General features: G+C 44.3%; 2 long non-coding RNA genes across 2 annotated transcripts; both read left to right on the top strand.

Annotated features, from left to right (window-relative positions):
• The first annotated feature begins 479 nt into the window (after positions 1-479).
• On the top strand, positions 480-6,301 carry LOC309351659. The gene is made up of 2 exons (XR_014160930.1): positions 480-540; positions 6,084-6,301. It is a non-coding gene; the product is annotated as an uncharacterized lncRNA (long non-coding RNA).
• LOC309351652 lies at positions 2,745-5,679 on the top strand. The gene is made up of 2 exons (XR_014160929.1): positions 2,745-2,970; positions 5,219-5,679. It is a non-coding gene; the product is annotated as an uncharacterized lncRNA (long non-coding RNA).
• Positions 6,302-19,162: the final 12,861 nt, after the last annotated feature.

The following is a 19,162-nucleotide window of genomic DNA, read 5'->3' on the forward strand; positions in this document are numbered from 1 at the left end:
GTGTCGCGAGGGGAGGAGCCACGGCGAAAGGACCGCCCAGCAGGCGCGGCTGAGGCGCGCATGCGTGGCTGGAGGGTGGGGTGGTGCGCGCCCTGTGCTCTCTGCCTCCCTCCCCCCCCCCCGAGAGGAGCCCGCGCGCGACGCTCTCCGCGGGCGGGAAAAGGGTCTCTCTGGGGCGGAAGGCCCCGTGGGAAGGACGAGGGGGGGCAGTCGCTGCTCTGGCTCCCTCCTCCCCCCCCCCGGAACCGGGTCTTCCTTTCGGTTCTGGCGGGGAGCGCGCGCTCTCCCCCCCCCTCTTGCGCTCCGCTTTTCCCTCAGAAGAGCCCCCCTGCTCCCCGTCATCGAGGATTATCCCGCAGGGATCCACAGGGTCTCGCCAGATCCGCCTTCGGCCGCCTCTCAGTCCCCACACGATCCCAGGAGCGCGACGTGGAAGTGGGTGGACATCTGCAAAGGTCCCGGAGGCAAAGGCAACGTCCCTCTCATCTGGCCCGGGAGTCCCATGTGCGCCAGTTCTCAGCAACAAATGCATAGAACAGGGTATGCAAGCCAAGTGAATCACTATTTTAAGCCATTAGTTTAAGATAAAACCCATTCTTAAACCTTTCCTACTGAAAATGACCTAAACGTGTTACATTTGGACGGATCGCTCCCATAACTAATGTTGCATCATCTCACTGTTTGCAGCAAGCATATATTGCACATTCTTTTCCACGGTTAACTTTTGTATACTTTCAGAGCACCAAAGGTTTATTTCCTAATTGCTTACTGATCTGCTGGTGAAGCAAGTTTTCTCCTGACTCCCCTTTGAACTGTTAACATATCCTTTAACATCCTTTTGACACTAATCAATAAGTTACATTTATTTAATTATTTATTTATTTAGCTATTTACCCACGACCTAAAGCTATTCCCCCCCCCCCCCGCGAAATGTTCCTATAAATGCCAGGCCATCTCTTTTCTCTGCCTGGAGAGGAACAGATTGCTCTTGCCAGAGGTCAGATGTGATGGACTTGAGAGGGCTCCCCTACTTTTCACCATTCTGTCTGTCTTGACTGCCCCCACCCCCGTTTCTTTTTCATCCTGCCTTCCTAAACTTTCTCTCCAGGCTTCCCCTATCAGCATAAAATTGGGCAGAAGAAGCTTGGTTCCCCATCCCTGATCTAATGGGGACAAACAGTTGTAGACAACCTTTAAAAGTTCTCTTTATGTAACTTTAGTACAATTACATCCTCTGTGTATCATTTATATCAGGAGTGGGGAGATGATAAATTATCCTGTACCATGCAGCACTGGTGCCTGCTAGTTGATGAGGCTCTTGCAAATAAAGCTACTGGACTTTAGCAATGTGCTTCTTGTGCTCTTGGGCAAAGTACAAGTCCAGGTTGATACAAAGCAGTTATGCCTTTACTATTAAGAGAACTTCTGTGTGCATTCTTGCTTTGTCAAATTTAAGTCAACTGTCCCTTGATTTATATCAGATCTTCAGCTGTTGGGTCATGAGGCCACCAGCTTTGGGCAAAGCTATTTCCAACAGTTTGGACTTCAGCTAAGGCCCAGACCAAAGGGACCCTCCATTTGACATCTGGGATGGGACACAATCTTCTGATGAGACACTTGTTTTATCCACAAAGGTTGCAATGTGCCTAGAGAAAAGCACAACCCCTTTTCAATTAGATGCATGTTTCTGGCTGACCGTATTCTCTACCTTTCTATAGCTTTATGTCTACCAAGAGAGTAGAGAATATCAAGCTAGAAAAACAAAATACATATATACCTAGGTATTACCGAAATGTATACCTACTGTTTCACTAAAAGACTTTCGACTTTGTGCACTCATTTAACAAATGTCATTCACAACGGCGGCTCTTGTCAGACTCAACGGCGCCGTGCACGCGAAATTAACTCTTACATCAAAATATGTTACGTATTGTATTGAGCTGCACTGCTATGCGGCAGCAGGGTGAGCAGCACCTTTGACACAACTGATGTTTCTCCTAAGTAGGTGCCTAAACAATACTTATAAGTTTAAGTGTGGTAGTGTTGTATACTTCAGTATAAGTGTATTGTAAATAAATGAGCAAGTAAAAATTTTGTTTCCTTTTCCTCCCTTTCGTAAACAAGAGATAAGGCATAATAAGCATGGTGTCAGACATAAGCAAAATAAAAGTTAATTTTGGGGGCTAAACTAAATTTGGGGGTGCTGGGCGGATCTTTGCACCCCGGTGGCGCATATGCTAAAGACTGTGCTGGTGCAGAATGTGGGACTCGAAGCAAGTGGGGACATCACATCCTCACCCCACTGCATGCAACCTGCAGTATCATAGAATCATACAGTTGGAAGAGACCACAAGGGCCATCGAGTCCAACCCCCTGCCAAGCAGGAAACACCATCAGAGCACTCCTGACATATGGTTGTCAAGCCTCCGCTTAAAGACCTCCAAAGAAGGAGACTCCACCACACTCCCGGGCAGCAAATTCCACTGTCAAACAGCTCTTACTGTCAGGAAGTTCTTCCTAATGTTTAGGTGTAATCTTTTTTCTTGTAGTTTGGAACCATTGCTCCGTGTCCGCTTCTCTGGAGCAGCAGAAAACAACCTTTCTCTCTCCTTTATGTGACATCCTTTTATATATTTGAACCTGGCTATCATATCACCCCTTAACCTCCTCTTCTCCAGGCTAAACATGCCCAGCTCCCTAAGCCGTTCATCATAAGGCAACGTTTCCAGGCCTTTGACCAGTAGCACTAGACCAGGGGAAAAGTTCTCTGCGGGACCAAAAAGGGGCATCCATATAGCAGGCATCTTGCTTTATAGTTAGCAAGTTCCTCGTGCCTCACGTCGTCTTGCCTCTGCTTTGCTTTTCACAGCTTCACCTAGACATGCAGTGTTGCCACCTCACATCCCAGACCACATGCACCCCCCCCCAGCCAGCCCCACAAAGGCTCTGCATTTGAGCTCATGTGTTCTGGTGAGATACCAGGGGGAAATGCTGTGCATATGACTATAGCAGTAGTAGTTTTCAATTTATATACCACCCTGCATCCAAAGATCCCAGGGAGGTGTACATCATTAGAAATACATGACGAAACATCGATGATAAACACATAATAAAAAGCACACTGACAGACAGCCTAATAATGAAATAGTCATCATAATACCAGTCCTCTCCCCCATGCTTTCACAGGCCATTGATTATTTAATAGCCATAGGCCTGGTGCCTAAAGACATGTCACGATGGTGCCAGGAAAATCTCTCTGGGGAGTTCAGAAAAGGCCTGTTCTCTTCTTGTCACCCTCCGAACCTCTCTGGGAGGGGGTCATAGAGAAGGGACCCCAATGACAAGTGCAGGGTCCTGGTCAGTTAAGCAGCCCTTAAGGTATTGAGGCCCTGAGCCAAGTAAGGCTTTAGAGCACTTTGAATTGGGCCCCAAAACACCAGCACTTTGAATTGGGCCCCAAAACTAATGGGCAGCCAGTGACAGGGTTAGTGTTATACAGGGCCGTAAGCTAGGGGGTGGTAAGGTAGGCCCCCACCAGGGAAGCAGGCAAGGGGGGCACAAAACTGGCTAAAAATATGTCCATAAATATTGATTATTGCCTCATAAGAAATGATTTTATATAGAGGGTGAATTGAATGGGTGCGGGGGTTTGGGGGTTGGAGGAGAGGCGGAAAGAAGAGCCAATTTGTCTGTGGCTGGGGGACACAATCTTGACGGTTCTGCCAGGGGCGCAAGATCACCCAGCCACGGCTCTGGTGTTATATGCTCAAAGTGTCTTGTTCTGGTGCGCACTCTGCCCATTGCATTTTGCACCAGCTGTGGTGGGAGCAGATTTTAGTGGAGAGTGGAGAGGGACTCTAAACTGTTTCTACGGTATTTGCTTTATGAAAGTGCAATGGAATGCCTATAGGAAAGTCAACGGCAGCAGGTGAAAGGAAGTAGACGGGGAGAAGACAGGAAGGTGGATTAAGTGAGAAGGTAGAAGAAGCTGTGAGTAGAGGAATTCGTGAGAGAGAGAATTGGGAAAGATGCACTGGGTAACAGGACAGGGAGAAAAAGGCACCAGCAGGCAATGGAAAAGAGAGAGAGAGAGAGAGAGCAAAAGGAAAGACAGACACTAGTTTTGTTTTAATAGCAATGTGACACTTTATTGCACTGTGAAATACCATTTTAGGATTAACAATGTGCATTATTAACATTATTAAGTATAAATAAAAACTTAAAATGGGTCCCATGTTGGGAGTCAGAAGTTGGTCTTGGGTTTGGACAGATTGGCTTATCTCAATTAATAATAGAAGGCCTACAAGTGCTGAATCCTGTCATTACAGTTTGCAAACTGGAGCTGTGAAAAAATATATGTAGCGGGGAGGGCTTACTCTCTGATCCCACTCCTCCCCAATGCACTTTCACATGTCTGAATAGTGCTTTTGTAATTCACAACATTAACTTCAATTTAGATAGCGTGCTCTGCCTCTAAGCTCCTATCTTCAACAACCTTCTCTTAAGCTACAGCATTCTTATTGGTACTCAGTTTACATTAGGCCTGTCCTCAGGGCTGAGGCCTCCTATATGAGAAAAGCTTTTTTATCCAGGTTCCTAACAAAGTACTTTTAAATTGTTATTTGCAAAGTTAGCTCATTTTTTTCAGTCTTAAAACTTGTTTAATTGAAGCTTACTGAAACTACCAAGTTGATTTCAATTTTAAAAGTGAAAGTGGTACTTTTCTGCTGGGTATCACGTCCGGCTTTTGAAGGAGAATCCTACTTACAGGAATGAGTGCACAAAATGACAGCTTCGGACGTCTCTTTTATTCCAGCTGTTTCTTATTACTTTCAGCTTTTGCAGGCACTTAAAATAATACCATTCACCATGCTTTGCTTCTGTAAGACTCCATTCTCTGGAGATAGGAGATAATTTATAATTTCTTGTCTCCAAAGGCAGGTAAGATTGGGATCATGATGGGAGGAATATCCATCTCTCCTTGATTGGTCCTGCTTTTCAATATGCAACTGTAAATGTTTGTGTAATCTGTCCTCCTGTTAGAGCTATGACAATATATAATTCCAAATAAATATACCTATTCACTCATTGTCAATGTTAGTATTTTTGTTGACTGACAAATAATGTTGTTTATTTGCTTCATGTACTTAATGTGGTTTTAAATATGCCCAAGAGGCTCTTATTCTAAACACATTAAATCAATATAATTTACTTTCAGCTAATGGCCAGGATCCAAAGCACTGCATAACTAGTTACATGGCAGGGGGCCACTTTCGGCAAATGTTTCTTCAACAGAAGCCTTGCAGGTCACAAGACAAGTCAATTGTGAAGTAGAGCAAAGAGGATTGTGAAGTAGCCTGGCTTTGCAATGTTCAATGAGAATAAACGTTATTTTTAAAAATAATCTGGGACTATCTTTATAGACTTTGAAATATCCCTTTGGATCCTGGCAAATGTGTTTGAGGTGTTTGACCCCAGTACTGTTGGTAGAACTGTCTTTTTACCCCTTGGATTATCTATCTAGTCTTGCAGAATATTTCATTTGGCCATTCACTATGTAACTAGACTTTTGTTGCTGTTTAAGGATTTAATTTAAGAGCCTCATCCGCCTGCATGTTAAGAATTGAGCTGCCTCATTCCACTTCAGTGAAGCAATAAAATGTTTTCTGATGAATCACAGTGAATGCCGTATGAATATTTATAGACATCTTACGTTTTCTATAGACATCTTAATTTTTTTCAACCAGATTGACAGGGTATATTATTATTATTATTATTATTATTATTATTATTATTATTATTATTTTAAAGAGGAGTAAGCAGAAATTTTGATTTGTGGGGGTGAAATTGACCTCAGGTTTGTTTTTGGTTACAGCTCATTGTTAGTCTGGAAAGAGTATAAGCAGAAGCCTGGGTTCAGATGACTCACTAAGCTCATGGAATTCAGTGGGGCTTACTTCTGAGTAATGCACAGAAGTTGCCACGCAGGACAGTTAACAAGGGCCCACCTAAATTTGCAGACTTTTGAGGGAAGATTATTTCCTTCCCCCCAGCTTATTTACTTCTCCATCTTTTTTTTCTAGAATGTGGAAAATGATGTATGGCTACTACATAGAGTAGAACCTGGAAAACCAGGGTACCACTCAACCATGAAACTCCCTGTGTGACCTTGGCCAGTCACTCTCAGTCTATCCTTACAGAGTTCTTGTGAAAAGGGGAGAAGGAGACCCACCAATGCCTCCTTGAGCTTTTTGGACAAAAGGTGGAACTGATCTTAAAAGTAATAATAAAAATAAAAAGTTGTGTATCCACAAAAAGTTTTTAGCAGGGGCAGAAAATAGTACAGTGAAGACGCCTGCCTGGTGTCAGTAGACAGGAAGTTCCAAAGCACAGGTTGGCTGTCAGGCTAAGGAATTCTCCACAGATGCAGAGGGGGTCTTATATGGCACCTGTGGCACTTCCGGTTCCACTGACCGAAGCAGCGGATGGGTACATGGGTGGTAAGGCAATCTCCCAGGGAAACTGGTCCCAAGTTGTTAAGGGCTTTCTGCTCTAATTGTAATTCCTTAAACTGGCCTGGTAGCAAATCAGCAGTCAGTGAGGGTCTCCGAGCAGAGGAGTTAGATGCTGACAGGATTTTGTGGTTTCCCTCAGGTGCCAAAATGTATTGGGCTGCCCCTGGTTCCAGTATAATGGACTGATTTGCCGCCTATATTATTGTAGCAAGCTGATTTGGTCAACACTGGCTGCATGCACCCAGCAAAGGTAAATGGACTTGCTATACTCATTTCTTTGTTTTCCCAAATGTGAAGGTAACTTTGCTTGTGGCACTGCAGCAGCAGCAGAGATGGGAAGGGTCACCTGCAGTTTTGGCAGCGTGCATTAGTGCACTCTGTGTTCACCTTTAAAGTATAGTTTTTACCTTAAGCAAGGTGGTACCAATAGGAATCGCCATAAAGACTTTTAGGGGTTATGTCCTCCTTCAAGGGTATATTTCTGGGCTCCTTTATTTGAAATAAAATGCTGTGTTTAAGGTTGGTTGTGTGCCAATGCACTACTGCCCTTCAGTAACCACATTGTGCTGCAAGTGCTGGCTGGTTCTTTGGCAATGCACATCCCAAGTGGCAGAATCCTTGAGAGTCTTATGACTGGTAATGAGATAGGGAGTAGATGGACCACAGATCCCAGCAAATCTGTCATGTCCTATGTCGTCTGTCTGTGGTCTCCCTTCTAAACCAGAGATGGATGGAAATAGGAAATGACTCCGTTGTCCCATGGAAGCAATGTAAAGAGACTGCAAAGCCCTGTGCCCATGATGTGACTATACACCAGACCTGACGTCTGCCAGTTATTCATAAGTGGATCCATGAGCAGCAAAAATATCTGTGAGGCAGGATGTGTTAGTTTGAAGAGAGAATCTTCTGGGTGACTTACTGTACTTCCTACTCTCTCAAGAAATGTCTGCTTCAGGTTTGTCATGTGCCTTCCATCAACAAGTGTCAGATTCATGACATGATCACAAATATAAACAGTGGAGAAACACACATGCAGAGTAATGCAGTACTTCACCCCACTTTTCCAAGCAAGTAGAAGTGCTGGGGTATTGATGTTGTTGTTGGCATCTGTCTGTTTCAAGAAAGAAAGGAGTGTGCCTCCATGCATGAAGTCAAACTGCTGTGTCAGCAGCACTGAAGTGACCTCCTGGGGCACAAGCTTGGGCCATGTGTCTAGAGGTCCTGGGCTGCCCATGACAAGACGACCCCCCCCTCGCCTCACTGATGTGGTCCAAAGGAAAGCAGAAAAACATGTTTGGCACCAGCTTGGCTGCAGGAGTTGTGGGAAGGAGGGATACAATGTGCCAACCAACAGACTTTGGGACTCCACTCCAGATTTTTGTAGGGTTTACTCATTAGCCTTTTCTTCTCCTGAAGATATCCCACGTGGCAGCAGAGGGTTAGGATCAGAGTTTTCCTTCTCCTAGATGGGCTACCTTCCCAAGTGGATGAGCCCCATCTGCTCTCACATCCCTCTCTAGCATGTGCAGAAACTGCCTTCTTGACCATTGGTCTCGTCTGCTCAATCCACTGGAGCCTGTCTTCACATGCTGGGGATGTCCCTATCTTATCAAGGGTGTGAGACCCATGGGCTCCCCTCACCTAGTTTAGCCAGTATAAGCTGTTTCCTGTCGCATATAGACAGCTTCTAGGAGCCGTGGGTGAGAGCTGAGTGCAGGGTGGGGACCAAAGGTGGTCAAACTACCCCAGAAGGAGCACAATGTATCCCTCACCAGAGGTACTACCCCTCCTCTAACACCCCATACAGCCCAGTGCCCCTGAGAAGCAGGATTCTTCCCTCTACCTTTCACAGAAGGAAATTAAAGCTTTTGTAGTGTTAGATTAATCTCTGGACTATGTCTTTATGTAACAGAAATGACTACTTTTCAACTTCATTTGAAATAAATCTGAGTGCACACACGTTGCGTTTTCCAGAAGGGCACTTTAGGCTAGACGCTGTTCTGTATGAAGCATATTCCTTCTCCCTGCTGCTCCCTGTCCGTCCTTCTCCTTGCCAATGCCCTTCCAAGGACAGGCAAGAATGACTGTGAGCGCTGCTGCGTCTTGGCTTGCCAGACTGCTGCTTCTGAATGATCCGTCATGGCAGGTTTTCAGGCAGCGGTAGCTTCAGAACCAGGCTACAGAAAACAGATGTATTTAAACTAAAAAAGCAGGCCAAGCTATGAAGCAATAGTAATTAAAACAATTTGATTTATTGAAAATGCAGGAATCAGATGCAATGCATTACATCTGCATAGATGTGTCTGCACCTGCTGGGAATAGCTGCACAGTCTGTGCGTCATCTCCATGTGGTGTCCCGTTTGTTGTCCTGGAAAATGTCACTGTCTCAATCAAGAGAAGCGTCCTGCAGTCTTCTTTGCACTGTCTGAACAGCATCTCTAGGAATGTTGCCTTGCCAAGCTTCCTACTTTTAAACTGCAGGTGGCAGGACATTTGAATGCATGTGGGCACCCCAGACTATCATTTCCACTGGCAAGGTAGAATGCAGTTGAAAGGAAGAGTAAACCTGGACTATTGCCTTCGTCATGTTTCCTTCAAATTTGTCCTTCATTTGTCTTTCCTTATTTTATTATGTCCTTGGTGAGTAAACAGTGCTTATTATAAAATTCAGCTAAGTTTCTAAGGTTTTTGGAAACCATATATGATGCCAGTGAAGAAAAAGAAGCTATTAGCTGCTTGAGATTTGGGGTGGAGGGAAGGGCACACTTTACCAGGCCGCAGAGAGCCAGGTGGTCCCTGCTCAGGCTGCAATCCCATCACCCTGAGGAACAAAATGAGGCAAAATTGCCACTGAAGATTTTTATGGGAGCTTGTTCCATAGGTAACTATTGTCTAGATCTTGTTGCAAATTGCTGGAGCTGATCAAGATCAGTGTTTGAGCAGAACAAGCACATTCTGAGCAGTCAGTTGCTGGCCCAGCTCCTTCCTTGGAGCAGAGAATGTGCTTGCACAGTAAAACTACAGTAGGACTTGCAGTTTTGGAGAGAGGGAAGCCCCAAACACCCGTGCCAGTCTCTCTCAAGAACTTCCTGTCTTCAAGTTCCTTATGAATAAGCAGGAGGCAGGTGCTGCAAAGGACAAGGCACCATCATAATCAGGGGCATTGATCCCAGGGGCAGCAGGAGCCTGCGTTACAGAATAACAGCACACCAACGTTGTGTGAGCAAATATTTATCTCACAAACATACATAGCATGAGGCCATGCCCCGCTGTAAAGACAAATCAGGCTTCTGTGTTTTGAAAGCTACAAAATGTATTAGCACAGGGCTTTTATTATTTGCCAACATGGAGCCATATGTCTAGGACTTGTGGAGTTTGATGAGGCCACTTTCTGCCATCACGGCCACAGTTTGTCTCCCAACCCTCCTGCCCAGGCAATTCTCCTGCTAAGGCAGAATCTGCTGCTCGCTAACGGCCACAACAGCTGCCAAGAAACCAATGCAGAGCACAAAATGTGGGCTATTGTGCACGTTAAGCTTCATTTCTATTTCTCCTTCCAACATCAAACCTCAGCTGACATAAAGGTTGGAAAACACAACCTGCTCTAAGAGGGAACTAGCTGAGTGAGCCAGGAGAGCTTGCAGATTGCTGCCCTCCTATTGATTTGTGGATTTATTAACTTTCCATCCTGCCCTTTGTCCCAAAGGAGCCCAGGGCAGCAAGCACCGAAGTGATAAAACAATAGAACGAGGCTCCTGCTGGTTCTAGGAGACAGTAGGGCAGGAAGTGAGGAGTCCACAGACCCATCTGACGGCTGAATTGTAATTCTATGTTGTGAACTGCCCTGAGATCCGAAGGGTGACATACAAATTTAATAAACAACCACAGCCTCTTCTTCCGCCACCTGGCATGCATTCCTCCATCTTGGACTGCCCTGACTCTCCCTACTCCCCTGGTGGACAGCGTCAAACCCCATAAATTGCTAGTCACTCTCCTGGCCTCCTGCCTCCCCCCCCACACACCCTGCCAGTCACTCACACTGGACCTGGTCCAGGACCACCCACTTGAGAACCTTGACCAAGGGAAAGATCAAGGGAACTGGCTGGCAATTACTCCATTAACCTCCGAGGGCCAACCATTCTGTAGAGAGGGAAATGTGCTAAGGACTTCAACCACAACGGGAAGTGATCTGACCATGACAAAGGACTGTTGTCGGTACCCCCCACTTTCAGATCACCCTCTTCCAGCCCAGTTGAGAAAACAAGGTCCATCGTGTGGCCTGCCACATGCGTTTGATATGTTGTGACAGCCCCGGGGCCTGAGTCACCACAGAGCCGACCACCTCAGCATGACCCCAGGACCAGCAGTTTGGCTGTCCTCAACGCCACCTCTGAGACCAGCTCTGTCAGCTCAGGCAAGGAGACTGCAGGGCAGCAAAATGGGTGGTAAGCCAGCAGCATCCTTCATTTGTCCCAGTTTACCCAACACTAGGAACACACCCTCTAGAAAGTTGTGAGAAACAGTATTTTTAGCCATCGAATATCTGGGCAAACAGGAATGTTTTTAAGTTCCTCCTGAAAATTATACCAAGAGAGACAGAAAGCACACGGGTTGGGCTCTGTCAAATTGGTTTCATGCCAGCACCAATATTGCTGCTGCTTTTTATTCAGGAGAAAGACTAAGAGAAGAACCAAATTCTGGTTTGAAAGGATAGCCTGTTTGCCTAATGAAGGACCCTATGACCTCAGTGGCAAGACAAAGAAGCCTGAATCAGGACAGCGCCAAATGTGTGTTTGGAGGGGGGGGGGCAGATAGTGTTTTCCTTCACCATTTGACTGAAGGTCAAGTAGCACCCTAATGGAAGCGAGATATTAAATGCAACTGTGGTAGATCACAATTCAGGCACACACATTCTACTTTTAGTATGGATCATTGTACATACATCCTCTCTGGTGTATGCCTGGTCTCTAAAGTCATTTATCCAGCAAACCTCTCTCTCTCTCTATGTATAGTAGTTTACTTGCTAACTGATTTAAGCAAGGGAAGCAGACCCCGTGTGCATCTGGGAAGACCACAGCAGGCCGCTGTGCAGCTGTGGGGGCCATGGTGTGGCCCCATACTATAGATCTTAGCCTGCTTTATTTCCACACTTGTTTTGCTTGGCCCTGAAGAGGGACCACAACAAACCGTCTTTTGTTTGTGAAGCATCACTGTACGGGGACTTCTCACAAACACTGATGCCACACTGTATAAAACAGAAAGCCATATCTCGCCCCTGTATGCCTTTCCATGCCACATGCCCCTGCAAAGGGCAATAGGAGTGGAAGGGTCTTTAGTCCTATGGAAAGTGGGCAGTGCTTGAAAGGTCACTTTTGAAACATCTGTGGACATACACCTCCACATCTGTGCGGACAGTTACTACGAGCTAATGGAGAGAACATTCAAACCATCAGGCCAAATGGAAAGACATTTACCTTGGTCAACTCACTGAGTTGGTGCTTCCTTCTGAAAATCCTGCCCACACCCAAAACTCATCAACTTTCAAAAACAATGGTAGGACGTGTTTAGATTTGGCCAGTGTTTGGTGCTCTGTGTACGCATCCATAGCAATGATAGTTCTTTAATATGTCTTGTTATATTTAGACAAGTCTAGAAAGTCCGTATGAGTTTTAATGTTAATCTATTCTATGGTGGTTTTAAATTCCTGTATGTTTTAAATTACGGTTGGAAATTTTTAGTGGATTTTAAAATTGTTTTATCTTTTTTGTAAGCTGCATTGAGGTTTTTTCCTACCACCAAGTGGTATATAAATTTTATGAAATCAATCTATCAGTGATTCACTGCAGTGGCTACTGAGTGCTCAGTGGTGGCTGCTGCACATTTGCTTATTTCCCTCCAAATTCCTTGTTCATCCTTCCTTCTGTTTAGCCTCTCCTCCTCCTGCCACAGCATCAGCTGCAGCCGCAAAGATGTGCAACTTCTGCCCATCTGCCACTGAAGCACACAGCAAAACAGTATGGTAATTCTAACCTTTTTCTTCTTTCCAGATTTCTCTGGCAGTGTCCCTTCCCCCTTCCACACACACACAATTAACAGTGCACAGGCTCTCCTGTTGTGACGAACAATAGCAACAGTGTTCATTTTATTAGGAAATTAGTCCAAAGCCGTCATTAACGAAGGGCTCAGCAAGCCTTCGAGCTGCAGCCGGCTTCCACCCTGCAAACGGTCTGGGCAACGGCCCTTCATTGTGGTGGCCGCATGAGATGCTCTGACTGATGGGCTAACCCAACTCTGAGCGTGACAGCGGGTTGTCTCTATAGAAACTAAGGCAGGCTGGCTTTTGCTATTTTTAGCGGCAAGGACTCAGGGGCGCCCAGCACATCTCCATGAAGCTGCATCATCTTGCATAGTCACAGGGAACCTTTTGGAGCAGAGAAAAATAATGGAGAAATTGTTCCTTTCCCAGAACTTAACATGAGTGCTGCCATTTGTAGAGCCATTTTTCAAGATATGAATGGAGTAGTTTGTGTACTCTTTCCCACACAATCAAATTATACATATAAGAATCTCACTCTATGATTCTGCTTAGTTATAATCCCCTCACCCTGAAATAGAGCCGTGCTGGCACATGGGGGTGGGCTGACCCTGAATCCTGGCAAGGCCTTGGGGGGGTCTGAATCTGGGCAATTCGTCAGTTGCTTGTTTGGATGGGGTTTTACTCTCCCCGAAAGAGCAGCTTTGTAGTTGGGGTGCTAGAACGGGGATTATTGGTTTGTTTTTGTTCTTATTTTTATTATGTGTTTTGTATACTGTAATTTTATGTTGTGAAGTGCCCTATGGATAAAGGGCGGTATAGAAATTTAATATATAATATAATTAAACAAACAAAGAATGTTCAGGTGACCTCATTGGCTGTATGAAACACCTTATAGCAGTTTTGGCTGGTAAGAACTGCAGTATAGCCATTTCTGGCCTAGCATTGCCTGACCACTGTTGCTTTTTTATACTAAACTTTATTGAGAGTTTTCAATAAAAGAAACAATAAAAACCAAACTAAAGAAGAAGAATAAAAACAAAAGAGGGAGAAGAGAAAAATAATATGAATAAGAGAGAGAAATCCTGTATGTATATTGAATACCAAGCCCTCTATCACAATGATATGTTGATCCTTATTCCACGTACAGAAGAGTGAACCCTCTCAGCTCTCACCTGGGAGCTTCCCCCTCTTCTGTTAGCCCCACACCTGAAGAAACCTCTCCGGCCTGCCTCTCAGGCAGGTCCCTTCCTCTTCTATCCAAATCCTCTCTGTATGCAGCTTCATTTAACCCAAATATTAATCTTCAAAGAGCAAAACATACATGTAAATATAATTAAGAGAGAGCTATCAAGGGTTTAGAATCAGAGAAAAAGAAGATAAGAAGGAAGACAAAAAGAGTCTTCTGATTCTCTGTCTGCCAATTATGTATGTAACAATTATTCAAAATATTTAGAGTATGCACTCTAGGATAATTTCTAGCTGTATTGCTATCCAGCTTTTTCTCATTCTTCTAGATGGCCTTTTCTCAACGTTCCCTTATAGGCATCTCAGATTCACCCTTTTCCATGCAAAAAGTCCAAAAGAGCTCTTGAATTATTATTATCTTCAGGTGTCAAAATGGTCTTTCTCTGTTTCATCATGATGGGTTTCTCCTCTAGAATTCCAACATATCTTAATAATACAATAGTCTGTACTTATTTGCCTGTTACATCTTCATTAAATCATATTTCATCCTTGTTTCCAGTCAGTTATGATTCGTTCCAGTTAAGAAAAAAGTTCTTTCCCCCACTTTTCCCCAGGAGATGAGATGCTATTTCTGCTTGGATATTCATTTCACTCTCTACCCTCTGTAGTCATCATAATTTGGTCATAATTTCATTCATCTCTTCTGATGTTACATCAGCTTCCTTTCCTTGCTTTCAACCTTTAGACCTCTGTAAAGCTGTCTCCCATTTGCCACCTGATGTTTCTTTGTGTTTAGGTAAAAGTAATTCCAAGTCTTCTTCTGCAGTTTCTCTACATTTTTTCATCTGTTTTATATGTAGTCCATTCTGCCTGGACATTCCACACAATTCATCTCTTAGCTCTGCTAGCTGTTCTTTGAACAGTCATTGTAAAAGATCAAGAATCAGTTAAGCATTCCATATTGCCATGATTGACTGGCTCTCTCCGCTTTCCAGAACGTATGACATAGATAAAATTCAGCTTTTGCTTTCAGTCAACTCAGCACAAACAGAGATGGAGAATTGCGAACAACATGAAGTAAAGGTTATAAGCAACTTCAGAGCTATTAAACGTTTTTCAAGGTAATCAATCAATTTAAGCTTTTTGATAAATCTTCCAGGCTGTTATGTAATGTTCTTTTATCACCCAATTATGCAATTATGCAGTGTGCAGGCTGAAGATTTTTCCTAGCTCTAGACAGTTCCCCAACCCCACAGGTTTGTTCCCCTGGTATGATGATGAATGCCTTCTGAGCATGTGAGCCTTTACCCTTTGTCCTCTCTTAAATCACAATTAAATGGCAATCAAGATATCTTGATAACCTCTTGTCACTGCATAATTATTTCTGCTGGCAAGAGCACCAGCAGTCAATATCCAGTCTGCCATTTCCTCCCCAGAAGTTGCCGGTCTACTGTTGTCCATGAGATTTCAGCTCCAGGCTGGATTACAGCGGTGCACTCTGTGGGACTCGCCTGAGGTCCATCCAGAAACTGCAGATGGTGCAAAATGTGGCTGCTCACTGGGGCAGGGTATCGCCAACACATTACCCTGCTGTTGAAAGAACTGCATTGACTATGTCCAATGTGCTGGCTTTGGGGTATAAAGCCCTAAACAGCTCAAGACCAAGACACCTGAAAGATTGTGTCATCCTTTATATACCCAGTTGATGGCCTTTTGCAGATACCGTCTCATCAGGAGGGCTGTTGCATACCATGTCTTGCACTTTATCACAAAAACCCTAATGATGGAAGGTTGGTTTCCACAGTGCCCATGCCATGATGCCTTGGCAACACGACAAAAGGCCTTTTCCGCAGTGGCTCCCCATTTGTGGGATGCTCTCCCACAAGAGGCTCTCCTGGCACCTTCATTACATATTACATATCATAGCTGAACTGCCCTGGGATCATTGGATGAAGGAGGAGGATGATGATGTCAATTTGCTCAGAAGAGAGAGGGGACTGGGAACAGCTGTTCTACTCTGTTTACTTTGTACCTGACCAGCAAGGGCTCAGCATGGGCCACTTGACTCTAGATACACATAATCTCTGAATCTTATGAGGGAGCTACTTGCTCCGGAGAGGAAGACACCTGGTGTTGTGTTTTGAGCCACAGCCTCATGAGTGCAGAGGAAAAGGCAGGCTTCAGTGGCAGCCTGGACAGCTCCATGCAGCGCTCAGCTAGAAGACTTGATAAGAGCAGAGCCCAAAACATTATTTTTCAGCAGCTGCCGCTCTGTCTCAGCGACTAGCTCCGCCTTTGTGGAAGGAGCCCACCTGCTTTCATGGAATCATGGAATCATAGAGTTGGAAGAGACCACAAGGGCCATCGAGTCCAACCCCCTGCCAAGCAGGAAACACCATCAGAGCACTCCTGACATATGGTTGTCAAGCCTCTGCTTAAAGACCTCCAAAGAAGGAGACTCCACCACACTCCTTGGCAGCAAATTCCACTGTCGAACAGCTCTTACTGTCAGGAAGTTCTTCCTTATGTTTAGGTGGAATCTTCTTTCTTGTAGTTTGGAGCCATTGCTCCGTGTCCGCTTCTCTGGAGCAGCAGAAAACAACCTTTCTCCCTCCTCTATGTGACATCCTTTTATATATTTGAACATGGCTATCATATCACCCCTTAACCTCCTCTTCTCCAGGCTAAACATGCCCAGCTCCCTTAGCCGTTCCTCATAAGGCATCGTTTCCAGGCCTTTGACCATTTTGGTTGCCCTCCTCTGGACACGTTCCAGTTTGTCAGTGTCCTTCTTGAACTGTGATGCCCAGAACTGGACACAGTACTCCAGGTGAGGTCTGACCAGAGCAGAATACAGTGGCACTATTACTTCCCTTGATCTAGATGCTATACTCCTATTGATGCAGCCCAGAATTGCATTGACTTTTTTAGCTGCCGCGTAACACTGTTGGCTCATGTCAAGTTTGTGGTCAACCAAGACTCCTAGATCCTTTTCACATGTACTGCTCTCAAGCCAGGTGTCACCCATCTTGTATTTGTGCCTCTCATTTTTTTTGCCCAAGTGCAATACTTTATATTTCTCCCTGTTAAAATTCATCTTGTTTGTTTTGGCCAGGCATTGCTGTCGATGGAGCAGGCAAGACGATGGCTCTGCTAGGGCTGCTGAGCTGGGGTCCTCAGGGGGCAGCGTGGTAGGCATGCGCTGGAGAGGGACAGGCATGACACACTCCTCTTGTGCAAGTGCTTCTGGCTTGGGATCTACGTCTGGGGCTGGCCCTGAGGACAATCTTTACTTCCAATCTGACATACCCAAAAACCAAGTCATTAATTTAAAATAATATTTGCCGGGGTGCTTAAATAAGATTGGATGCTATGACTTTCAACAACATCACCATTAACACCAACAAAATCTTAACAATGGGGTGGTAAGACTGTGTGTTGATGGCATTTCCTTACGGTTATAGCATTCAGTTTTATTCCGTGGGCCACCTTTTAACGTTGTTGCTCAACCAAGACACTGAAAAGAGCAACAGGGCTGTCTAAATGTAGAATTTGTAGGTACTGAAAGAAGGGGATTGTTTCAGTAACAATCTACCGCTAACTCCTTATTAGACCATTTCCCAAGAAATTTCTGATCTCAGACTTTGGGCTTCCCAGATTTGTATGTCCCCCAAGAACTATAATAATAATAATAATAATAATTTATTATTTATACCCCCCCTCCCTGCTTTTCTTCCCATTCTTTGCTGTGCAAGGTGACACACCATTGCTTAATTTACATTTATAAATACCCCATGCCCTCGGATCTCCTGTGGTCTAATACCAAAGGATATATTTATGGTGTGGATAGATCCTGTTTCTCCAATCTAGTCACTTTGTCTAGAGTGAACCATGTCACTGAATGTTTTAACATACCAGCCTGATAATATATTGTTAAACATGGGAATAAGGTGCCTCCATTCTCTTTCCCCCCCAAATAGTGCTCTGGCTTTAATTTTTGCATTGTTTTGACATTATAACTTACTCATTTATTATACAGTGGTGCCTCGCAAGACGAAAAGAATCCGTTCCGCGAGTCTCTTCGTCTAGCGGTTTTTTCGTCTTGCGAAGCAAGCCCATTGACGGCTTAGCGGATTAGCGCTATTAGCGGTTTAGCGGCTTATCGGATAAGCGGCTTAGAAAAAGGGGGGGAAAGGGAAAAAAACCTGCAGGAACTCGCAAGACATTTTCGTCTTGCGAAGCAAGCCCATAGGAAATTTGTTTTGCGAAGCACCTCCAAAACGGAAAACTCTTTCGTCTAGCGAGTTTTCCGTCTTGCGAGGCATTCGTCTTGCGGGGCACCACTGTACTTGTTTTAAAACGTTTTAAAATGTTTTAAGTATTATTTTAAAATGCATTTTTATCACAGACATGTTTGCTGCTCTTTTGTGAGAGACAGGATATTAATTATATGAATAAATGAATAATTTTATTCTTGCCCTATTTGCTTTTAGTAACAATACCTCCTGCCGCAAATAATTCCAAAAGGTAGATTTATCCCTTATCTTTAATTTTCCCTTTTGTCAAAGGTCCCATTTTTAATTTTTAATCCAATGAATTGCCCTTCCGCAGTATCTCAACATTTGTTACTCCTTGATGAATTGAGACCTTTAGCCAGGTTCTTTGCTTCACCATCCTGATTTACCTGACTTTGCAATTTGGCTGTCATCTTAAGGCAGGGACAGCCAATCTGGTGCCTTGCAGACGTTGTTGGACTCCAACTCCCATCAGCCCCATCCAGTCTGGCCAATGGTCAAGGAAGATGGGAGCTAGAGTTCTCAACATCTAGAGGGCAACATGTTGTACACCCTTGATTTAAGGAAAGGTGAACCAAAGCAGATATTGAGCCATTTGGCTTTCCTTTCTTGACATGGTCTGCAGATTTCATTTTCAAGAAGCCAAGTCATACATGTGCTATTTACTCAAAGACAAGTCACATGTTGGCATGGTGGGGTTTTTTGATTCTGTTTTTGATTTCAATTATGATTACTGAATTTGGATGATGTGCCCCAAGTATAATTTTCCAAGGTACTACACACCTGTGGTTTGTTTTGTGTTAAGGATTTATTATATGCTTTACAGTTTGTTTTGTGTTCAGATAAGAATGATTATTTGTTTGACAATATACTGTAGCCAAAATTAGCAGTATATCTGAATAACTAATAATAATAATAATAATAAAACCAAGTTTCATGGACTGGCACCCTAAGGGGTTAATGAAGATGGGACTGTACATTGTGCTCCCCCTTCATGTTCTTCCTCCTAGCCAAAGCAAACCTGGCTGCTCTGCCAAAAAGAAATCAAATCAAATCTGGTGGTGCTTTAGCTGAATGCTATGTCTGTGTGAAAAACTGATTTTTTTCCAGGACTTTGTCCTTGAAGAGGA

The sequence above is a fragment of the Podarcis erhardii genome (assembly GCF_964252035.2).
Source record: "Podarcis erhardii genome assembly, chromosome: 1".
NCBI lineage: Eukaryota > Metazoa > Chordata > Lepidosauria > Squamata > Lacertidae > Podarcis > Podarcis erhardii.